The sequence below is a fragment of the Entelurus aequoreus genome, linkage group LG07, assembly GCF_033978785.1.
Source record: "Entelurus aequoreus isolate RoL-2023_Sb linkage group LG07, RoL_Eaeq_v1.1, whole genome shotgun sequence".
In the NCBI taxonomy this organism is placed as follows: Eukaryota; Metazoa; Chordata; class Actinopteri; order Syngnathiformes; family Syngnathidae; genus Entelurus; species Entelurus aequoreus.
The window spans coordinates 27538890-27562475 of record NC_084737.1 but is presented as its reverse complement, the minus strand read 5'-3'; the positions used below and the strand labels follow the sequence as shown (position 1 = coordinate 27562475).

Below are 23586 nucleotides of genomic sequence, written 5' to 3'. Positions count from 1 at the left end.
AGATATAATTAAAATAGTTAAAATCTCACAAAGATTCCCAACCCATTTTGAGAGTTAATAAGCAAGCCAGTCATGTGATCCGTGATGTAGAAGTAGCAACCACAGATCCCTTCCCCATCAACAACAAAGCTAATCAAGCAGACTTTGTGAGAGCCAACAACAATTATGATCCCGAACCTTTTATTTTTGAGCCCGAATACACAAGCAGGATGAGCAATAAATTTAAGAAGCCGAGTGCAGCTTTATTGAAACACTATATTGTTACGGTTTGTACAGGGGAAGAAGACGGCACAGACAACAGGGACGTCGTTTAACTCTGTTTATTTATATACTGTATATATAGATCTACAGTTCTACAATATTATAATATATATAAATAATAAATGAAGTGTGTAAATACTCCAAACTATGTGTGTGGTGTGCGACTATGTGTGGAAATTAACTGTAGTGTGTTACCAGAAGTGTTGAGCGAGAGGCAGAAGTCCAAGAGGAGCAGGCTTGCTCGGAGGTCCGTGAGAACAGGCAGGAAGTCGGGGGCAATAGCGAGGCGTCAAAGTCCATGTCCTAGCGAGAGATCCAGATCCTGGCGCGCTTTTGGAGGTGCGCCCAGCGCAGCGCACAGATGAATGCGCACTGGTGTGCGCCCGGGCTGTGACATATATAGCATCAACGGCATTGCTGGGTGCTAAACATACAAAATAACCATAATAAAACAAACACTTAATGTAATATTTCTACTCCTGCTGGGATGCCGACAGATGGGATGCTCACATAATCCCGTTTAGATGAAGAATCAGTGGGGTGGGGGGTTGGTGCCCACATCTGCGGTCCCTTCCAAGGTTTCTCATTGTTCCCGTTGGGTAGATTTTTTCCTTGGCCTGATGTGGTATCAGGGCCAAGTATGTCGTTGTGGTTTTGCTGCCCTTTGAGACTTTTTTGAATAATGGCTGTATAAATTAACGTTGATTGAACACAAATTAGAAGGGGAACCGGAGGGTGTGTTCCAACTATCGTGGGATCACACTCCTCAGCCTTCCCGGTAGGGTCTATTCGGGTGTACTGGAGAGGAGGCTACGCCGGATAGTCGAACCTCGGATTCAGGAGAAACAGTGTGGTTTTCGTCCTGGTCGTGGAACTGTGGACCAGCTCTATACTCTCGGCAGGGTCCTTGAGGGTGCATGGGAGTTTGCCCAACCAGTCTACATGTGCTTTGTGGACTTGGAAAAGGCATTCGACCGTGTCCCTCGGGAGGTCCTGTGGGGAGTGCTCAGAGAGTATGGGGTATCGTACTGTCTGATTGTGGCTGTCCGTTCCCTGTACGATCAGTGTCAGAGCTTGGTCCGCATTGCCGGCAGTAAGTCAGACACGTTTCCAGTGAGGGTTGGACTCCGCCAAGGCTGCCCTTTGTCACCGATTCTGTTCATAACTTTTATGGACAGAATTTCTAGGCGCAGTCAAGGCGTTGAGGGGATCCGGTTTGGTGGCTGCAGGATTAGGTCTCTGCTTTTTGCAGATGATGTGGTCCCGATGGCTTCATCTGGCCAGGATCTTCAGCTCTCACTGGATCGGTTCGCAGCCGAGTGTGAAGTGACTGGGATGAGAATCAGCACCTCCAAGTCCGAGTCATGGTTCTCGCCCGGAAAAGGGCGGAATGCCATCTCCGGTTTGGGGAGGAGACCCTGCCCCAAGTGGAGGAGCTCAAGTACCTAGGAGTCTTGTTCACGAGTGAGGGAAAAGTGGATTGTGAGATCGACAGGCGGATCGGTGCGGCGTCTTCAGTAATGCGGACGCTGTATCGGTCCGTTGTGGTGAAGAAGGAGCTGAGCCGGAAGGCAAAGTTCTCAATTTACCGGTCGATCTACGTTCCCATCCTCACCTATGGTCATGAGCTTTGGGTTATGACCGAAAGGACAAGATCACAGGTACAGGCGGCCGAAATGAGTTTCCTCCGCCGGGTGGCGGGGCTCTCCCTTAGAGATAGGGTGAGAAGCTCTGCCATCCGGGGGGAGCTCAAAGTAAAGCCACTGCTCATCCACATCGAGAGGAGCCAGATGAGGTAGTTCGGGCATCTGGTCAGGATGCCACCCGAACGCCTCCCTCGGGAGGTGTTTAGGGCACGTCCAACCGGTAGGAGGCCACGGGGAAGACCCAGGACACGTTGGGAAGACTATGTCTCCCGGCTGGCCTGGGAACGCCTCGGGATCCCCCGGGAGGAGCTGGACGAAGTGGCTGGGGAGAGGAAAGTCTGGGCTTCTCTGCTTAGGCTGCTGCCCCCGCGACCCGACCTCGGATAAGCGGAAGAAGATGGATGGATGGATGGAACACAAATTAGCGGGCAATTGGTATTATTTATTTAATGTTTTTTTTAATGGTGACAGATGAGGGTCTGCTTCACCTGCCTACCCTTAGTGGACGTCTCTGCGTTCCACCATGGTTTGTCCGGCAGAGCATGTTTGCATTTTTTTTTTCTTATATCTGTGGAAGAGATGGGAAAATGGAGAAGCGTATGCTGTGGTTCATAGGACCATTGGTCCAGTGTTTGAAACAAGTTGCCTTCTCGTGGCCTTGTAGGAAACGCATCACAAGACAACACCAACATTTAAGAAATACAGATGTCGTTTTTGCAGTTCTATGTAGCTCTTCTAACCCACTTTTTGTGTATGGTCTTTACTGAAAGAAATTGACTTCCGAGTTTGACTTGACAATCATTTGCCCTCAAATTCCCCTAATTTTTTCTCTGTTTTTTCTCCAATTGCCACTTATATTTGCTTCTATTTTTCCTCGGCAGTGGTCTTTTAAACCTGCAATATTGTCTAAGTGCACAGAACTCCTGATCATATTTTCTTCAAATCCTGCCAGGATTTTTTGTGAAGCTGTAAAGCTTTGACCAGTGTTTGGCCCACAATAGTGTACACATGCAGATGATGTACTCACCATATTCTAGTCTATGTGTCACGATGTTGCCTGTCGGTTGTGGACGTGACCCCAGGATGCAGAAACAGTTGACAACATATCGGTAAAATGTTAACTTAATTGAAGCGAAGCTGTCAAGTACATCCTTCTGATTATTGATTCGAGAAAGGTGAGTTTCCTCATCACTAAAACGAGGCCAGTGTGTAGCTCTGCGCTCAACACAGGAAGTGGCAAAATAAGAGGGCGAGAGAGCACTGCAACAGAAAAACAGCAAACACAGGAAAAACACAAGGAAATCTTGGCAAGTCCAAAACTGTCATGTGAGATCATGACACTATTAGTTGTACTCAGCATGCTTTGTCTTGTTCATCCAGTTTAAGTCACTTTCTAATATACAGTATATACAGTACGACATGACTAACATTTCACAGTTAAAAGCGGTGAAGTGAGCAGAATATGTATGAAATCCTTTATATCACGTTTAGCCAGAGAGTGGGAGAGTGGACATCCAAGGACTGTCATTTGCAGAGGCCGCTCATGGGAATAAACTGTGCATGTGACCTTAAATGGGCAGTGATCAACCTGAAGCTCACACATTGCATTAGAAGGTCCAGAAAGTTGAACTATAAGCTTTATCTCATAGAGGAGCATGGTTCTACTCTGTGTATGCATTGAATGAATCATGTCATTCCATTACGTTTCTCAACAATCTTACATTTCTTTCTCTGACATCGGCCATGGTCTGAGCCATGAGCTCTGAGGTCCCAGTGGTTCATACCTCTATCATTTATTTCCCTGCCAGGCATTGAGCCAGATGATATTTGCATTCAATGTGTTTGTGAAATATTCGAAGAGACAAGGTGGTCATACAAAACATTTTTTATCAATGCGACTACGACTCTGCTGTTAGACACACACAGATTGGCTTCGACTCACTCCAGTGTCCAAAGTTCGACTGGGAACCATTGGCACAGCTCAATTTTTATTGGCCCACAGGGAATATTCCTTTAATTATGAAAGAGGATTAGGGCCACGCTAAACAGAGACAAAAATGAAATAATAAATGTTTGAACAAGATATCACACTAACAATAACAATTGGGATGGTGTGGCTCAGATGGTATAGCAGCCGTGTCAGCAACTTGAGGGTTCCAGGTTTGATTCCAGCTTCTGCCATCCTAGTCACTGTCGTAGTGTCCTTGGGGTGTGGGCGCAAATCGGCAGGTGTCAATCTACCCCAGGGTAGCTGTGGCTACAAATGTAGCTTACCACCATCAGTGTGTAATTGTGGTGGAATGAATGATAGATCATCAGTTCTCTGTGAGGCGCTTTGAGTGTCTAGAAAAGCGCTATTCAAATTGAATCCATTATTATTTTTATAATTATTTTAATTAATTTAAGAGATTAGTATTTCTTGACCTACGCTGGAGCGGATTTAGAATAGTGCTGTCACATAATGAAACATTTTAATCGGATTAATCACACTTTTAAATTTGGATTAATCATGATTAATCACAGGTTATTAATCCCTTGCAGAATTTAAATTAACCTAAAAAAGAGCCCAAAATTTGGACTCCAAATTAAATGTTATTGTCAGAATGTCATACAGGAACATTTTCTAAATGTTTTTATTGAATGCATATCATTTATTTGCTCAAAACTTGTTAAAAGATTTATATAAAGTCCTTTCAGGGTTTATTTAGGAATTAATTTTGCCAGCGAGCACACCAGCTGGGGTCTCCTCACTCATCTTTGCTCTGACATATGCATTGACCTGATCACTGACTGTTTAACCTTTCAGGTAACCATCTACGGTTAAGGTAAAACAGCATATGCAGTCAAAATAAATTGCGTGATTAATCTGCATAGATACATGATCAATGCCATACTTTTTTGTGAATAATCACAAGAGTTAAATTGTTATTTTTGACAACGCTAAACAAATATAGTAGATTAAAGAGAAGTGAATTATATCACCATGGTTGCCGCATCCTTTGAGTTTTATGTATGTGGCCCTCAGTGAAAAACGTTTGGACACTTCCGCCTTAAAGGTTCAAGCAAAGACCTTCACTAGGAAATTGAACTTTTTTGGTAAGATGTCAGTAATAGGAGCTAAAAGTCATCAACAAAAAATAGTTTTTTTTAAAAATTTAAGGCTCACAACTCTGCAGGAGGTGCATGAATCTGGTGTTCAGAGTGTGGTGGGAGTCACCTGCTGTTAGGGATGATGTTTGATAAGAAATTATCGAGTTCGAGCCTATCATCGAATCCTCTTATCGAACCGATTTCTTATCGATTCTGTTATCGAGTCCAAGATAGGTTGTTGTATATGGAAAAAAACACACAATATTTGGTTTAACAAATCACTTCACATTCTCTACTGCTCGCTACTATAGTATTACCATATCTGAGTTATTGTGCAGAAATGTGGGGAAATAACTACAAATGTGCGCTACATTCGTTAACCGTGTTACAAAAAAAATTAATTAGACTGATACATAATGTTGGATATAGAGAACATACAAACACTTTATTTATTGAGTCAAAAATATTAAGGTTCGGTGAATTGGTAAAATTGCAAACAGCTAAAATTATATGGAATTAAATGATGGAATGGATTAAGTAAAGAAGTTAAACATTGTACTGATATGATGCAGTTTAAGAGGGTGTTCAAATGAATAGTGCTTACAAAGTACAAAGAAGAAGAATTATGAGAAATACTTTCAACCTTATTGAAAATAAGATATTCTTCATCTCAGTATATTAATAATGACTGAATTAATTACATGTTACAAAACTGTTGTGTATACTAATTCACAGATATTTTACTATAAAAAGGTCAGTAAATTATGTATATATTTGTAAACGCTATGAAGTGGGAAAGGGGTAGGATTAAATAAGCTTTACTTCCTCCTACTCCTGTAAAGTGAAATGATATGAAACTGTGATGTATTATACTGTAAGTGTGTTCATGTTCTAAATAAACTAAAGAAATAAAGACAGCACTAGTTTATTAGACAGACTTGCAAACTCTGTCGTGGTGTAGGCTACAAGATAACGTTAACGTTATCAGACACATACAAAAAGGCTCACGTTAACGTTACCGTTAGCCACTGACTACGCTTAGGTAACGTTAGTCTAGCAAACATTACTGCAGTCCTGGTTGACATAAGAGGTAACGTTACTACAAGTGAGCAGATATGGAAATTAACCGGCAACAGTTAACGTTAGTTACTCACCGGCGTCACCGCCACTGTAGCTGGGACTTGGGCAGCTGGCAGAAGAAGAGGGGCGTTCTTCGTCGTCTCTGCCACTGCTTCAACACGTGTCGAAGACACGACACGCTTGTTGTGCTTTCCCGCCTTACACGAGAGCGAAGCCTGGCAATAATTGCATATTACAGCTTCCTCGTTTTTTTTGGTGAAATGAAGCCATACCTTGGAGCGCTTTTTCCGGTCCATTTTTTTCCTGCTTTCCCCATCTGCGCCTAATGACTGAGCTACGTGACGTCATTTCTTGTGATGTCCCACGGGGCATTTCTTGTCGGGATGGGACTCGTTCCCAGGGATTCGAATAAAGAACCAACTCTTTTTCTTTACTATAGTGGTCTCGATAACGGGTACCAGTTCTCAAAAAGGGATTCAAGTCCGAGGACTCGGTTCTTTTCTTATCAAACAACCGGGAAAAACGGTTTCGAGCATCATCCCTACCTGCTGTGACCCCCCCATCTCACTCCCTGCATGCATGCTGGCCTACAAAAATGTAACCTCTTTCCAGACAGTTCAGTAAAGAAGAGAACACAACAGTGACTGGCTTCTCAGTGGGATGTTAGCCAAAAGCTGGCCCCTCATGTCAAACTGACCAGGATGCTGGTTTTCCTTAATTGGCTCTTAGCTTAGAGATGAAGGAAGACAACATGGGGCAGAAGGAGAAAAGGCAAGGGAGTCGGAGAAGGATAAAGTGTATGTGAGCATATTTTGGCAGGATTTCAGCCAGTTGATGGACTGAGGAGAGGCTAATGTCAGTGCAGGGTTGGGGAATTGACGCTACTGCTGTATATTTTTTGAAAAGAGAATACGTTTACTAGATTTATGTATTATAAAATCATTAGCATCATTGCCTGAACAGCGCGTTTTAAAAAAGGACGTTGTAAATATGCATTCCAATAGTTACTTTAGGAGAAGCAACTATTGTCTATTTTAAAATGTTGCTGTTTGGTTTTAAAGCTTTGCATGGACTCATTATATCTCGGACCTCATCCAAATTTTCACTCCTGCGCGCTAAGGTCAGAGAGCCAGCTCCAGCTCGTGGTTCCCAAGACGAGACTTAAAACCAGGGGAGACAGGGCCTTCTCTGTGGTCGGCCCTAAGCTCTGGAACACTCTGCCCCTCCATGTTCGAACTGCTCCCACAGTGGAGTGTTTTAAGTCTCGTCTTAAGACCCACTTTTATGCTCTGGCTTTTAACACTATGTGAGTTGTGTGGTCCTCTGTGTTTTTACATTTTTATTTCTATTTATTGTTTAATTGGTTTTACCCTTTAAAATAGTTTTTAATCATATTTATTTTATATTGATTTTATATTGATTTATTTAGTTTTTATTCAGTCATTGGTGGAGCTAAGATTTTAATCTTGTTTTTAATATTTTTGTGCAGCACTTTGTAAACATTTTTTGTTGTTTAAATGTGCTATATAAGTGGATTGGATTGGATTGGATATTTAAGTTATCCTCACTACTTAATCACATTCACTAGTCAGTTTAATGTATGGAATTGAGTGTCTCCTGACCAAACAAATGTTATGTAACCTGATGGAGAGAAAGGGCCATTCTGAATGTGGAAGTTTTGGTTTATAGGGGTGCACTTGCACACACAGATGAATCATCTGCAGTGTGCGTGCGTGCTTGTGTGTGTGTGTGTGCTTGTGTGTGTGTTTGTCTGTGTCATGTGGGATATGCAGACAGATAAATTCTCCTCCCTTGAAGTTGGGAGAATAAAATGCCCCCCTCCCATATTTATGTGAATCTTCAAAGCTTTGCATGTGTCCCCCAGGGCCTTTTCTGATGATTGCTGCTGTTTTCCACTTAGTGTTGTTGACTGATAAGATTATTTTCATGAGTATCAAACACAATGTTTTCAGGTCAAAGTTGTCGTTAATGTGATTAATGATGCTTGTACAAACAATGGGAGCACTTTTGTGTGCAGCACTGATGATCAAGTAGCTCCAAATCCAGGCTTGGTGTCTGTCAGCTACTAACGCCCCCTACTGGGTGTACTCTAAAAGTACACTTTGCCAGCTTCAAAGTATCAGTACAATGGAAAAACAAGTTGCCTCTATATTGAAGCGATCTGATTTATGGCACCAAAAGACTTCCAAAGTTTGCGAGTAAATAAATATGATCAGAATAGTAAAAGTCTCACAGAGATTCCCGAGCCATTTTGAGAAATAATGAGCCATCAAGTCCACGATCCGTGACGTAGAGGGAGGAACACAGATCCCCAACAACAATGCTAATCATGCAGACTTTGTGAGAGCCAATGATTTCCTTTGGCAACAATTATGATCCGGAACCTTGTATTTTTGAGCCTAAACACAAGGAGGGTGAGTAATAAGTCTTAAAAGCCAAGCGCTAAAGCAGCATTGCTAGGTGCTAAACATACAAACTAACCATAATTAACCTTAATACGACAAACACTTACTGTACAATGTCAGCTCTTGCTCGGATGCCGACCGATGGGACGCTCTCATTATCCCGTTTTGATGAAGAATAAATCACAATCCTAACAAAAAGTTTCCCCAACAAGGGGTTTTTTGTGTCTTTTTTTGCTATCTCGGGGGATGTCAAAGTTGACCAGCCTCTCGGTCCATGGCCACATTTGTCTACTACCAGGTGAGAGATGCATGAATTATATACCAGAATTTACTTTTACCAAGTTATAGATGAAGCAAATGCAGCCGGGGGCACAATGTGTCAACAATTGCAGCATAAGCTAGAATTAGCTCTTTGCTATCAATGCGACGCTAAAATAGGCCGTCTGCATTAGCGCTTACAATAACAATATCACTCATATTTGGTTAATTTTCATGTGACAACATGTAAATTCAGTATTGTTGCCGGTTTCTGGATGTTTTTTAGAGGGTTTTATGGGCGCAATAGAGGACCCTCGATCTGTTGACTCAATTGTCAGCTAGTTATTTACCATTTCGAATACATAAAAAAAGCCAAACATATGTGTTCTCGTCTTACATAAAGATTGTGAAGGATAAACAGCCCACCTCTTTCCAATATTTGTGTATTTCCAGTATGATTAATCTGCTGTTATGGCCAGAGTGCAGAAGCGTTGCTCTCGTGACGTCATATTACCCTGAATCTATGGAAATTGCCGACAACATTCGAGCGGAATATTTAAAACGGCCGACTGCATTTGTGGCATTTTCTGATTTTTAGACAGTTTTTTTCATGTACTTTGCAGATTGTAAATACAATTGGATGTGGTTTACTGCAGGGGTGTCCAAACTACGGCCCGCGAGCCAGGTGTGGCCCGCCGCAGTCTGCAGTGCGGCATCTCAAGTTTAACAAGAAGATTGGCCCGTGGAGTGGTATTTATTGCCTAAACTTTCTGCCCCCAGTGAAATTGATCAGAGCAATCTTGCTGCCCCCTTGTGGGTGGAGTCAGAATCGCTGGTCAATAATGATGAGCCTCAATTGAAAGTGACTTGAGCAAAGCATTAATTTATATGACCCAATCCACACAACTTCTTCCAGTCATGGTGTAAATTAACTGTAACCAACAAAGTCAACACGCGGTCACACAGTTCCTGCTCATTGAACATTGTAGACATTATAAAACACGTATATACCACTTGAAATTACACATTTATAAGTCCATTACAATGCATTATGGGTGATACGCAAAACATTCTTTCCACATTTATCCATGTTTGCCGCATTTTAACTGCTCGGTATTTCTGATCGATTACAAAACTTTAAGGAGGTTGTCAGGGAAGTTAAAGTTAAAGTACCAATGATTGTCACACACACTAGGTGTGGTGAAATGTGTCCTCTGCGTTTGACCCATCCCCTTGTTCACCCCCTGGGAGGTGAGGGGAGCAGTGGGCAGCAGCGGTGCCGCGCCCGGGAATCATTTTGGTGATTTAACCCCCAATTCCAACCCTTGATGCTGAGTGCCAAGCAGGGAGGTAATGGGTCCCATTTTTATAGTCTTTGGTATGACTCGGCCGGGGTTTGAACTCACAACCTACCGATCTCATGGCGGACACTCTAACCACTAGGCCACTGAGTAGGTAAACAAGTAGGAGTAGAACTTTCCCACACTCTTAATATTCAATGTTAAATCGTTTATACTTCATATTGCATTGTCGTCAGGGTCTAATGTGCGGGGGTTGTTAAGTTGAAATAGTTGACGTTATGTGTTGTTGTTCAGTCTTTTATAAGTTAACCAATGCAAACTGAAGTGTTATTTTGATACAAATGAATGTTGTCACGTCACAATCAACGCTCTGCTGTGTGGCAAATAAAATGGTCGTAATGTGTGTATTTGTGTATGCGTGACTGTTTGTGTGTGTGTGCCCGCACGCGCATCCAGAAAACAGCGTATTGACGATTACCCTCGAAAATATCGCTTTGGATGAAAAAAATTATTTAAAAAAATATACATATATATGTATATACCGTATTTTTCGGACTATAAGTCGCAATTCTTTTCATAGTTTGGCCGGGGGTGCGACTTATACTCAGGAGCGACTTATGTGTGAAATTATGAACACATTACCGTAAAATATCAAATAATATTATTTAGCTCATTCACATAAGAGACTAGACGTATAAGATTTTATCTGATTTAGCGATTAGGAGTGACAGATTTTTTGGTAAACGTATAGCATGTTCTATATGTTATAGTTATTTGAATGACTCTTACCATAATATGTTACGTTAACATACCAGGCACGTTCTCAGTTGGTTATTTATGCGTCATATAACGTACACTTATTCAGCCTGTTGTTCACTATTCTTTATTTATTTTAAATTGCCTTTCAAATGTCTATTCTTGGTGTTGGGTTTTATCAAATACATTTCCCCAAAAAATGCGACTTATACTCCAGTGCGACTTATATATGTTTTTTTCCTTCTTTATTAAGCATTTTCGGCAGGTGCGACTTATACTCCGAAAAATATGGTATGTATTTATACATATATGTATATATGTATGTCGTAATATATGTATATATGTATACTTATGTATATATGTATTTATTTATATATAATATGTATATATATATATATATATATATATATATATACATAGATACGTATACATATTATGTATGTATAAAAATATGTATATATTATATATATAATATTCATATATATAATATTTATACAGCCTGCATAGGCTATACAGGTATACTGTGTATGTGTGAATATAAAGTATATATGTTACTTTACATGGAGTCGGATTTCGGCCCTTTGCCAAATTAAGCATATAAAGTCAACTTGTTTTTCTATTACAATGGTACTTTAAAAGGAATTAACATGAATGTTGACTGCTCAAAACAAGCGTCCTCTGAGCCGCAGCTGCAGTTGTGATTGTCTGATTGGCTGTCTTTGTTCCAGCTTGCCTTGATTAGAAAACCTATGTTCTGTTGTCAAATCAATGGTCTGTGGACCTGCACAGCTCTGCTCGGACTGTGTTTGGCAACCATATCAGCCTCAGACAAGTGGAGATGTTCAGCAGCGCTGTTCAATATTCCCTCTGGTAAATTAGCTCTTCAATCTCTGACGCTTAAAACATCCATTTCAAGCAAAGAAATGGAGAGATAGCAAGAAGAGGTGGTAATCTGTTTATAGGGGCAATTCAGTGGACTGTCTGGGCCTCAGAATAGATGTTGTTATCTGTTGCTGTCTCGGTCTAAGCAGTATAGTTCAGTTTGGTTCACCATGGTACGTCTCTGTCAGCGTAGACCTAATAAAACCTGCAATTTCTATACAAAAGAAGACCACAATATGCTGCTGTAATACATTGGAACTTCTAAACCTGGGGTGCCCAAAGTGGGGCCCGTGGGCCAATTTTGGCCCGTTGTGCCATTTTGTTTTGCCCGTCAGAGTGTGGCTACTAAATTTAATACATATTTATACCAAGCTCTTTCATGCTGTACAATCATTGATGGCATGTCCACAAGGCTGATCTCTAAAAAAGTCAATAGATAACACTGTAAAAACCCGGCAGCGCAGTTGCCAGAAATCTTCCGTAAAATCATTAGTGGTACCATTTTTCCATTTACAGTAATCCACTGTAAAAAAGGGGAACATACATTTTATGTTAAAAAAGTAGAAACTCAGTTGGCATAATTGTGCAGTTCAAATAACATTGGTACTGTTTTTCAATTTACAGCAATGTACTGTAAAAAAACCAGCCATACATTATAAGTTAATAAACTGGCAGCTCAGTCACCAGAATTTTAATGTAAAAACAACAGTGGTACAGTTTTTAAATTTACAGTAATTTGGTGTGAAACCTGTCGTACATTTTACGGTAAAATCCTAGTGAATGAGCTGACAATTTTTAACCAGAAAAGCTATAGATTTGTATTTACAACTAACTAGTTGTAGACGAGATGGTTAACTAGTTACCACCTATTAAAATCTGACATTCTCTACTCACTTGTTTTTATATATTGCGGTATGAGTCTAAGGCCCTGTCTACATTAAGCCGGATAACTCCTTAAACAAACAATTATTTAGCCTAAGCCACACAAAACCATATTGCCCGTCCCCTTAAAAGGGGTGTGGGGGGGTCGCACTAATGTACAATGAAAACTTTAACCTTACCCCTAACCTAAATAATAAATACAAATCGTTTGAGGTGCTTACTATGAGGTCTGTCACACCGCTGCCTCTCTACCTGGCTGTTATCTACCGCCCCCCAGGGCCCTATTCGGACTTTATCAGTGAATTCTCAGAGTTCGTTACTGATCTAGTGACGCACGCCGACAATATAATCATAATGGGGGACTTTAATATCCATATGAATACCCCATCGGACCCTCCGTGCGTGGCACTCCAGACTATAATTGATAGCTGTGGTCTTACACAAATAATAAATGAACCCACGCATTGCAACGGTAATACGATAGATGTAGTGCTTGTCAGGGGGGTCACCACCTCCAAAGTTATGATACTCCCGTACACTAAAGTAATGTCCGATCATTACCTTATAAAATTCGAAGTTCTGACTCATTGTCAACAAGCTAATAATAATAATAACTGCTTTAGCAGCCGCAACATCAATGCTGCCACAACAATGACTCTTGCTGGCCTACTGCCTTCGGTAATTATTAGCGGTTATTCATCCTCTGTTCAAAAGACCTAACCTCAATTCTGACCTCATGGTAAACTACCGGCCAGTGTCCCACCTTCCGTTTATTTTTTCGAAAATCCTCGAAAAAATTGTTGCACAGCAGCTAAATGAACACTTAGCGTCTAACAATCTCTGTGAACCCTTTCAATCCGGTTTCAGGGCAAATCACTCTACAGAGACAGCCCTCGCAAAAATTACTAATGATCTATTGCTAACGATGGATTCTGATGCGTCATCTATGTTGCTGCTTCTTGATCTTAGCGTTGCTTTCGATACCGTCGATCATAATATTTTACGTTTGTATTAGAGCGTATCAAAACATGTATTGGTATGTCAGACTTAGCCTTGTCTTGGTTTAAGTCTTATCTTACCGACAGGATGCAGTGCGTCTCCCATAACAATGTGACATCGGACTATGTTAACGTGTGGAGTTCCCCAGGGTTCAGTTCTTGGCCCTGCACTCCAGCATCTACATGCTGCCGCTAGGTGACATCATACGCAAATACGGTGTTAGCTTTCACTGTTATGCTGATGACACCCAACTCTACATGCCCCTAAAGCTGACCAACACGCCGGATTGTAGTCAGCTGGAGGCGTGTCTTAATGAAATGAAACAATGGGTGTCCGCTAACCTTTTGCAACTCAACGCCAAAAAAACGTAAATGCTGATTATCGGTCCTGCTAGACACCGACACCTATTTAATAATACCACCTTAACATTTGACAACCAAACAATTACACAAGGCGACTCGGTAAAGAATCTGAGTATTATCTTCGACCCAACTCTCTCGTTTGAGTCACACATCAAGAGTGTTACTAAAACGGCCTTCTTTCATCTCCGTAATATCGCAAAAATGTGTTCCATTTTGTCCACTAGCGACACTGAGATCATTATTCATGCGTTCGTTACGTCTCGTCTCGATTACTGTAACATATTATTTTCAGGTCTCCCTATGTCTAGCATTAAAAGATTACAGTTGGTACAAAATGCGGCTGCTAGACTTTTGACAAGAACAAGAAAGTTTGATCATATTACGCCTATACTGGCTCACCTGCACTGGCTTCCTGTGCACTTAAGATGTGACTTTAAGGTTTTACTACTTATGCATAAAATACTACACGGTCTAGCTCCAGCCTATCTTGCCGATTGTATTGTACCATATGTCCCGGCAAGAAATCTGCGTTCAAAGAACTCCGGCTTATTAGTGATTCCCAGAGCCCAAAAAAAGTCTGCGGGCTATAAAGCGTTTTCTATCCGGGCTCCAGTACTATGGAATGCCCTCCCGGTAACAGTTAGAGATGCTACCTCAGTAGAAGCATTTAAGTCCCATCTTAAAACTCATTTGTATACTCTAGCCTTTAAATAGACTCCCTTTTTAGACCAGTTGATCTGCCGTTTCTTTTCTTTTCTGCTCTGCACCCCTCTCCCTTGTGGAAGGGGGGGGGGGGGGGTGGGGGCACAGGTCCGCTGGCCATGGATGAAGTGCTGGCTGTCCAGAGTCAGGACACGGGGTGGACCGCTAGCCTGTGCATCGGTTGGGGACATCTCCTGCTGGCCTCCTGCTGGCCCCACTATGGACTGGACTCTCACTATTATGTTGGATCCACTATGGACTGGACTTTCACAATATTATGCTAGACCCACTCGACGTCCATTGCATCTGGTCTCCCCTAGAGGGGGGGTCACCCACATCTGCGGTCCTCTCCAAGGTTTCTCATTGTCATTCTCATTGACATCCCACTGGGTTGAGTTTTTCCTTGCCCTTATGTGGGATCTGAACCGAGGATGTTGTTGTGGCTTGTACAGCCCTTTGAGACACTTGTGATTCAGGGCTATATAAATAAACATTGATTGATTGATTGAAACCATCATTTAAGGTTCCCCTCCTTGGATACATTTTTACACGGGTAAGTGTGCCGTGTATTTCTTGAATACACAGGATGCAAAGAAGGTAGGCAAAGTGCATGCAGGAGATCCCTTTATTAGGTACCAGGCAGAAGAAAAGTAAGTAAGTAAGTATCACATAGATTGACATAAATGTGAGTGAAATTGTGACAAGAAGGCACATTTCTTTGGTAAATTAATCCGGGACCGTTCATTCATCCCCGAAACACTCAACTTGAAACCCAGACTAAACTACAAAGAACAATCCATACACCCACAACATATCTCATCTGCTTGTGTTGTTGTGAACGACATCATCAATGTCAGATCAAAGTACAAACGGGACAACAGTCGCAACTTGAGGGGTGTTCTCTTTTTTTATTAATATCTTGAAGCTCAGAACAACAGCACACTTTTCCCCTTCACAATAACAGCGCTGTGCACGCAACATGCGGCCTGACTGCCCTAACAAAGTAAAGGTTTCAAAAAAGCATAATGTACTTTAAGCACTTATTGTCAAAATTGTCAAAAAAGGTATTGCACTAATATTTTTGCATTTAATTAGCTAACAATTTATTTAAAAACATATGACACAAAAAGCACACACTCTATGGTGGTACAATTAGTTTAAAAGGAAAAAAAACGTCTTAAAAATATAAATGTTTTTTATTATTGCTGTTATTTTAATTTTTTTGATGTTATTGCTACCATTTGACTTCTCGTTTATTCGTACCTAATTTATTTTTGGTTGTTATTGGAAAGGTGATTTGAAGGTGTCATCTGAGTCAATTAGACGGATGTGTAATGGTAATGAGTGGAATAGTCCATAGAAATGTGGCTTTATAAGTTTTTTGAGTGTGTTTTCCTTACTACACTAATAGGAAGAAAGTCCCATTTAACTTTTGAGTGAACTTCACTTGTACGAGCATTGCACTCGCAATGGATGCTCTCGTGTGGACCCGTGAGTAACAAGGGTTCACGGATGTGCCTGCTCGTTGAAAAGCTTCTTAGCCACCTGATACCCAGCCTCAAAGAGCAGATGATGAGGTTGATGATAAACAGAACATATCGGCTTTGTCAGATTGACGTGTTCCTGCGTGATGCAGTTGTTGAAGTGAGTTGAGATCACACTGATTTTTTGTTTTCCTTTTGCAGAAATAAAATAAGTCGCCTAACACACGTTGTATAAAAAAGCGTTATTGCCCACCTTATTCTTATGCTGTCAGTTTGTGTATTATTAGTTTTCAAAAACATCTGTAAGGAAAGCTGATTATTCCTGATTGATACTTTAAAATTAACCATTAATCTAATGTTAATTAGACAGCATGTATACATTTCAGCTTCATTAAGCTGATTCATGAGGAGTAAAGATGGGGGAAGAAAGGCAACTTGTTTATTGGTGTGCTGACTTGAGCTGTAGGCAGACCGCCAGATGAGTGTTGTGTGTGCGTGTGTGTGTATGCATATGGCTACATAAACACATACCTCTTCCATTAGGTGGATATGTATAGTGTTCAAGTGCAATATATTTTATGCTAAAAACTAGGGTTGTCCCGACATTTTCCACTTCCGATACCGATATTGAGCCTTGCGTATTGGCCCATACCGATATTAATCCGATACGATCCCAGCAGAAATCGTAGCACATACTTTTGTAATTTTATAGTGTGGAATGTTAGACACGGCTTGATCAAGATCAATTATTCAGAGAACATTGGCAAAAACACTAACATAATAATAAACTGGTTTAGACCTATGCTGTCTTTAATTAAATTGAAGTGGAGTGGTAATTTGTTTTTGGTGAAATCTTGTGGTCACAATCATTCATTAAGTTTTTATAATGACAGGTCACTTATTATGTCTAGCTTGTGTGGTTAGCTGTTGTGTAGCTGCTAGCTCCGATTAGCCTAAAGCCTGCCATGTTTACTTTTTTTAAATGACTTCACTAAATTACAAGAAAAGACCAACCTTGTGTGCTTATTGTAGGACTTTTAGATGTGAGCTTTGCACAGGTAAACACACTGCAGGACTGCTTGTATTGAATTTTATATCAGAGATTTTAGATGCAAGTCGATATGATCCGATATTGTTTTTGACCAATATCCATAACCAATATTGGATCAGGACACGCCTACTGAAAAAAACACTTGTTTGTTTTTAAAATGTTCAACACAGCTTGATGACAATATATGCAAACTGAAATACAAGGAAATATATTTTGCAGAAAGTTACAGAGGTATTTGTACAATCAGATTTTGTCCCGACTCTAGCTATTACCTTCATTTTTCTCGTCACTCAACTGTCATCATAGAATACTAATCTACTGGTTGGGAATAGGCAGCACGGTGGAACAGGTTAGTGCATGTGCCTCACAATACAAATGTCCTGGGTTCGATCCCAGGGTCTTTCTGTGTGGAGTTTGCATGTTCTTCTCGTGACTGCGTGGGTTCCCTTCGGGTACTCCGGCTTCCTCCCACCTCCAAAGACATGCACCTGGGGATAGGTTGATTGGCAACACTAAATTGGCCCTAGTGTGTGAATATGAGTGTGAATGTTGTCTGTATATCTGTTGGTCCTGCGATGAGGTGGCGACTTGTCCAGGGTGTACCCCGCCTTTCGCCCGAATGCAGCTGAGATAGGCTCCAGCATCCCCTGGAACCCCGAGAGGGACAAGCGGTAGAAAATGGATGGATGGTTGGGAATATCTAGTACTGCTCTTAACTGGTTCAAATCCTATTTCGATTACAGGGCATACTTTGTTGACCAAATGGCTATGACCTTTGAAGTTCCTCAAGGGTAAATTCTGGGAACTATTACTTGTTAAACTTGTACATGCTGCCACCAGGGTTAGCTAATACGCAGCTACAATGTGTCCTACCACAACTATGCAGGACATCGGGTCTCCTGCTGGTGCCCAGAGTCTGGACTAAACATGGTGAGGCTGCATTTCGGTTTTGAGCTCCTAAAATCTGTAATAGTCTTTCAGAAGTGGTGAGACAGGCCTCAATGGTGGCAATGTTGGCTGAAAACACTTTTATTTAACTGTGCATATAACAACTGAAAGTATTTCATTTACACTTTTTGATTTTTTATTGAATTATGATTATATTTTATTTTATTTTATTGGCCTTTTTTGTAATTGTATGCACCTGTAAAGCCCTTTGAATTGTGTTGTGTATGAATTGTGCAATATAAATAAACGTGCCTTGCCTAATCTTTGATAGCAAATCTAAAGTGGCTTGCATACTGTCATGTCTGTTGATCATGTTTTTGTTTTGGTTATGTTTGGTTTGGGTTTTGGACTCTTTGTGCACTCTTGTTTGTTTTGTCACCATAGCAACCATTAGTTTTAAAGGCCTACTGAAACCCACTACTACCGACCACGCAGTCTGATAGTTTATATATCAATGATGAAATCTTAACATTATAAAACGTGCCAATACGGCCGGGTTAACTTATAAAGTGACATTTTAAATTTGCCGCTAAACTTCCGGTTCGAAACGCCTCTCAGGATGACGTATGCGCGTGACGTAGCCCGGGGAACACGGGTATGCCTTCCACATTGAAGCCAAGACGAAAAAGCTCTGTTTTCATTTCATAATTCCACAGTATTCTGGACATCTGTGTTCGTGAATCTGTTGCAATCATGTTCATTGCATTATGGAGAAAGAAGCTGAGCAAGCAAAGAAGAAAGTTGTCGGTGTGAAATGGACGTATTTTTCGAACATAGTCAGCAACAACAGTACACAGCCGGCGCTTCTTTGTTTACATTCCCGAAAGATGCAGTCAAGATGGAAGAACTCGGATAACAGAGACTCTAACCAGGAGGACTTTTGACTTCGATACACAGACGCCTGTAGAGAACTGGGACAACACAGACTCTTACCAGGATTACTTTGATTTGGATGACAAAGACGCAGACGTTTCACTGTGAGTATGCAGCTTTGGCTTCTAAACATTTGATCACTTGACCGTATGTGCGCAACTTTTTTTTGCGTATGTACGTAACTTTTTTTTAAATATATAAGCTTTATGAACCTTGGGTTAGGTGAACGGTCTTTTGGGCTGAGTGATTGTGTGTGTTGATCAGGTGTTTGAATTGTATTGGCGTGTTCTACGGAGCTAGGAGCTAGCATAGGAGCTAGGAGCTAGCATAACAAAGACGTAGGTGTTTTTATGCAGGATTAATTTGTGTCATATTAAATATAAGCCTGGTTGTGTTGTGGCTAATAGAGTAAATATATGTCTTGTGTTTATTTACTGTTTTAGTCATCCCCAGCTGAATACCAGGTACCGTGAGTATGCAGCCTTGGCTGCTAAACATTTGATAGCTTGACCGTACGTGCGCGTCACGTACGTAACTTTTTAAAAATATATGAGCTTTATGAACCTTGGGTTAGGTGAACGGTCTTTTGGGCTGAGTGATTGTGTGTGTTGATCAGGTGTTTGAATTGTATTGGAGTGTTCTATGGAGCTAGGAGCTAGCATATGAGCTAGGAGCTAGCATAACAAACACGCAGGTGTTTTTATGCAGGATTAATTTGTGGCATATTAAATATAAGCCTGGTTGTGTTGTGGCTAATAGAGTATATATATGTCTTGTGTTTATTTACTGTTGTAGTCATTCCCAGCTGAATACCAGGTACCGTGAGTATGCAGCCTTGGCTGCTAAACATTTGATAGCTTGACCGTACGTGCGCGTCACGTACGTAACTTTTTAAAAATATATGAGCTTTATGAACCTTGGGTTAGGTGAACGGTCTTTTGGGCTGAGTGATTGTGTGTGTTGATCAGGTGTTTGAATTGTATTGGAGTGTTCTATGGAGCTAGGAGCTAGCATATGAGCTAGGAGCTAGCATAACAAACACGCAGGTGTTTTTATGCAGGATTAATTTGTGGCATATTAAATATAAGCCTGGTTGTGTTGTGGCTAATAGAGTATATATATGTCTTGTGTTTATTTACTGTTGTAGTCATTCCCAGCTGAATATCAGGTACCGTGAGTATGCAGCCTTGGCTGCTAAACATTTGATAGCTTGACCGTATGTGCGCGTCACGTACGTAACTTTTTAAAAATATATAAGCTTTATGAACCTTGGGTTAGGTGAACGGTCTTTTGGGCTGAGTGATTGTGTGTGTTGATCAGGTGTTTGAATTGTATTGGCGTGTTCTATGGAGCTAGGAGCTAGCAGAGGAGCTAGGAGCTAGCATAACAAACACGTAGGTGTTTTTATGCAGGATTAATTTGTGGCATATTAAATATAAGCCTGGTTGTGTTGTGGCTAATAGAGTATATATATGTCTTGTGTTTATTTACTGTTGTAGTCATTCCCAGCTGAATATCAGGTCACCCCCGGCTCTCATAGCATCTTCCCTATCTGAATAGCTTCAACTCCCCACTAGTCCTTCACTTGCACTTTACTCATCCACAAATCTTTCATCCTCGCTCAAATTAATGGGGAAATTGTCGCTTTCTCGGTCCGAATCTCTCTCACTTTATGCGGCCATCATTGTAAACAATAGGGAACTTTGCATATATGTTCAACTGACTACGTCACGCTACTTCCGGTAGGGGCAAGCCTTTTTTTTATCAGATACCAAAAGTTGCAATCTTTATCGTCGTTGTTCTATACTAAATCCTTTCAGCAAAAATATGGCAATATCGCGAAATGATCAAGTATGACACATAGAATAGATCTGCTATCCCCGTTTAAATAAAAAAAATTCATTTCAGTAGGCCTTTCACCTGTTTCACGTTTTGCACTCGCGCACCTGTTGTCAATCATGTCTGTATTATTTAAGCCCATTGTTGCCAGGAATTCAGCCTGGCGACATTACCTCTGCTAACTTCATGCCATGCTACTTCTGATACTCATACCCAGGCACGTGCACACATAGGGCCCTATGGGTGCCTGAGCCCCTGCCCTTTTTTGCCTCGTCTTAAAAAGTGCCCTCTGCCTGTGTGTGTGTTTTTTTTCTTTTCTTTAAACAACATTAATAAATTCCTGTCAGGGATGTAAAAAAAAACAAAACAAAAAAAAACAGCGGTACAAAAACTCCACGTTTTCTTGTAATACCGGGTTGTTTGAGCTTCCGCCAGAGAGAGCAAGTGCCCCTGGCTGCAGCCCGCAGATCGAGGAGGGGCTAAACGTTTAACCCATGGGTTCACCCCCGCGGGCTCCCTCTGGTGGCGGAGATCCGGCAGATTCTCAAACGTCATTATATATAAAGCTCCAGGAGTCGCAAACGGCAACAATCACTTTCTCCTCCATGCTGCAGTTCACCCCGGACTGCACTTCACTGCACGGAGTTTGACGGTTGAATGCTGATTGGCTGTTACTTGCATGAACATTTTAATGATCGACTTGTTTGTCTATCCATACGTTAGTTTATAATGTACAATATCGAAGTTGGTCTTTATTCGTTTCGAAACCGGGTTGCTTTTGCGGTTCAAGGGAGTAACCCCTGACTGCAGCCTGCAGATCGAGGAGGGGCTTACATTTTCCCTAAATGTGGACTGGTCTAAACTTTTAAACGTTTAGCCCCTCCCCGATCTGCGGGTGAGTAAGTGAGAGGAGAGAGAGCCAAGTTACTGCGCCCCTGAGACGTGATAGTGGAGCAACTTGAACCTGTGAGTTATGGTCTAGTCGCCGTCCACTTATTCAGCATCTAATATGGGTAATATTGCAGAAAAACGCTGTATTATTCTATTATTCAATGTGTCAGTTTCTGTTTTTGCCGGACATCGGAGCACGGCGCATCAATTGAGCACGGCACATCAAGTCCGCACAGAGCAGAGCGGATCGTGCGGGACAGGAAGTAATGTACAAAATACAAAATAAAACACCGGGTTAATTTTCAAAATAAAGTGCACTGTGTTTACGGCGGATCACATTTCTCTCACAGTAGAGTTTTAGATATAACGTTTATTGTGACTTTGCTATTACTGTGTGGGTTAACAAAATAATAATAATAATAATGATACTAATGATAATAATAACAATAATAATAAGAAGAACAATGATAATAATAATAATAATTATTATTATTATTAATAATAATAATAATAATAATTTCAGCATTCTGGGATATAAGATGTAGGTTATCTGTTAGGAATATTGCCATCTGTATTTAAACTTGATTCATGTTGATTATGCCTGCAGCACAATGCCAAAAAAAGAAATGATACAGCCCTCTACTGGCCCCTGGTCCATATTTTTGGCCCTGTATTGCGTTTCAGTTGTTTAGTCTGAGCATTAAGTGAGATATACCATAAGATACAACTTGATGGTGTTTTCATCAAGTTAAGGGAAGAAGGACAGATTTTCACATTGAAGTTTTTTCCATTTGGGTATTTATTTTTGTATTTTTTTTCAAAGTTCATGTTGCACTGTTCAATGTTCAATATTAAAGTGCTTATCTTTAACAATAAATAGCCTAATAATAAACCAGTGTTTTGTTGCTATTCATGTCTTCCAAGCCTATGATAATGTGAATTAACTCATTATGACCATAATTTGTTGACACAAAAGAAATGGCAATCACTTTTACCTACAAAGGACACACAGCTAAGTAGTTAGCTTCCTATTAGCAAATTTAATTTTACATTAATTTCCATATTGTGTAAAGGACCAAAAAAAAAATTCCTGCCCTTTTCTGACTTTGAGCCCCTTCCCCTCTATAATCATGTGCACGTCCCTGCTCATACCTGTTCATAGTTATGCTTCTTGCCATGCCACGTAAGTTTTGTTTTTTCATGTCACAGTTAACGAGTTTTGCTTCATGTTCATAGTTTCTGCCTTTGTGCAAGTTTTTGTTTCATTAGCCAAGTTTTTGGACTTCCACCTTGTGCGCGCCTTTTGTTCCTTTTTTATAGTAATAATAAAATATGTCCTTACCTTCACGCCTTGCCCGCTCCAACTTTCCTTTGCATTCCGGGAAAACAAAACACCCCATAGTCCCCGTCTTGACACATACTGTTGCACTTTTCTCTGTGCGAAGAGTACATCAACAATAAGTGAAGTGAATTAAATTTTTCTCTAGTGACTTAAAGCGCTTTACATTGTGAAACCCAATATCTAAGTTACATTTTTTAAACCAGTGTGGGTGGCACTGGGAGCAGGTTGGTAAAGTGTCTTGCCCAAGGACACAACTGCAGAGACTCGGATTGCAGAAGCGGGAATCGAACCTGGAATCCTCAAGTTGCTGGCACGGCCACTCTACCAACCGAGCTATACCGCCCCATATAGGTTTGTCTGTCCTCACACTTAGAGATTTACTGAGCTTGAAAATTAATTGTCACGTCAAATGACAGGCACACAGGCACGCACGCACGCACGCACGCACGCATTCAAGAATGCCAACATTGTGAAACTTGAGACCCCCCACTCACTGCATGGAAACACAAAGAA

General features: G+C 40.9%; 1 protein-coding gene across 2 annotated transcripts in view; it reads left to right on the top strand.

The window, feature by feature from the left end:
• arhgef25a (Rho guanine nucleotide exchange factor (GEF) 25a) overlaps positions 1–23586 on the top strand; it is a 141697-nt gene that overhangs the window by 7022 nt on the left and 111089 nt on the right. The gene's annotated exons all lie outside the window — the stretch shown is intronic.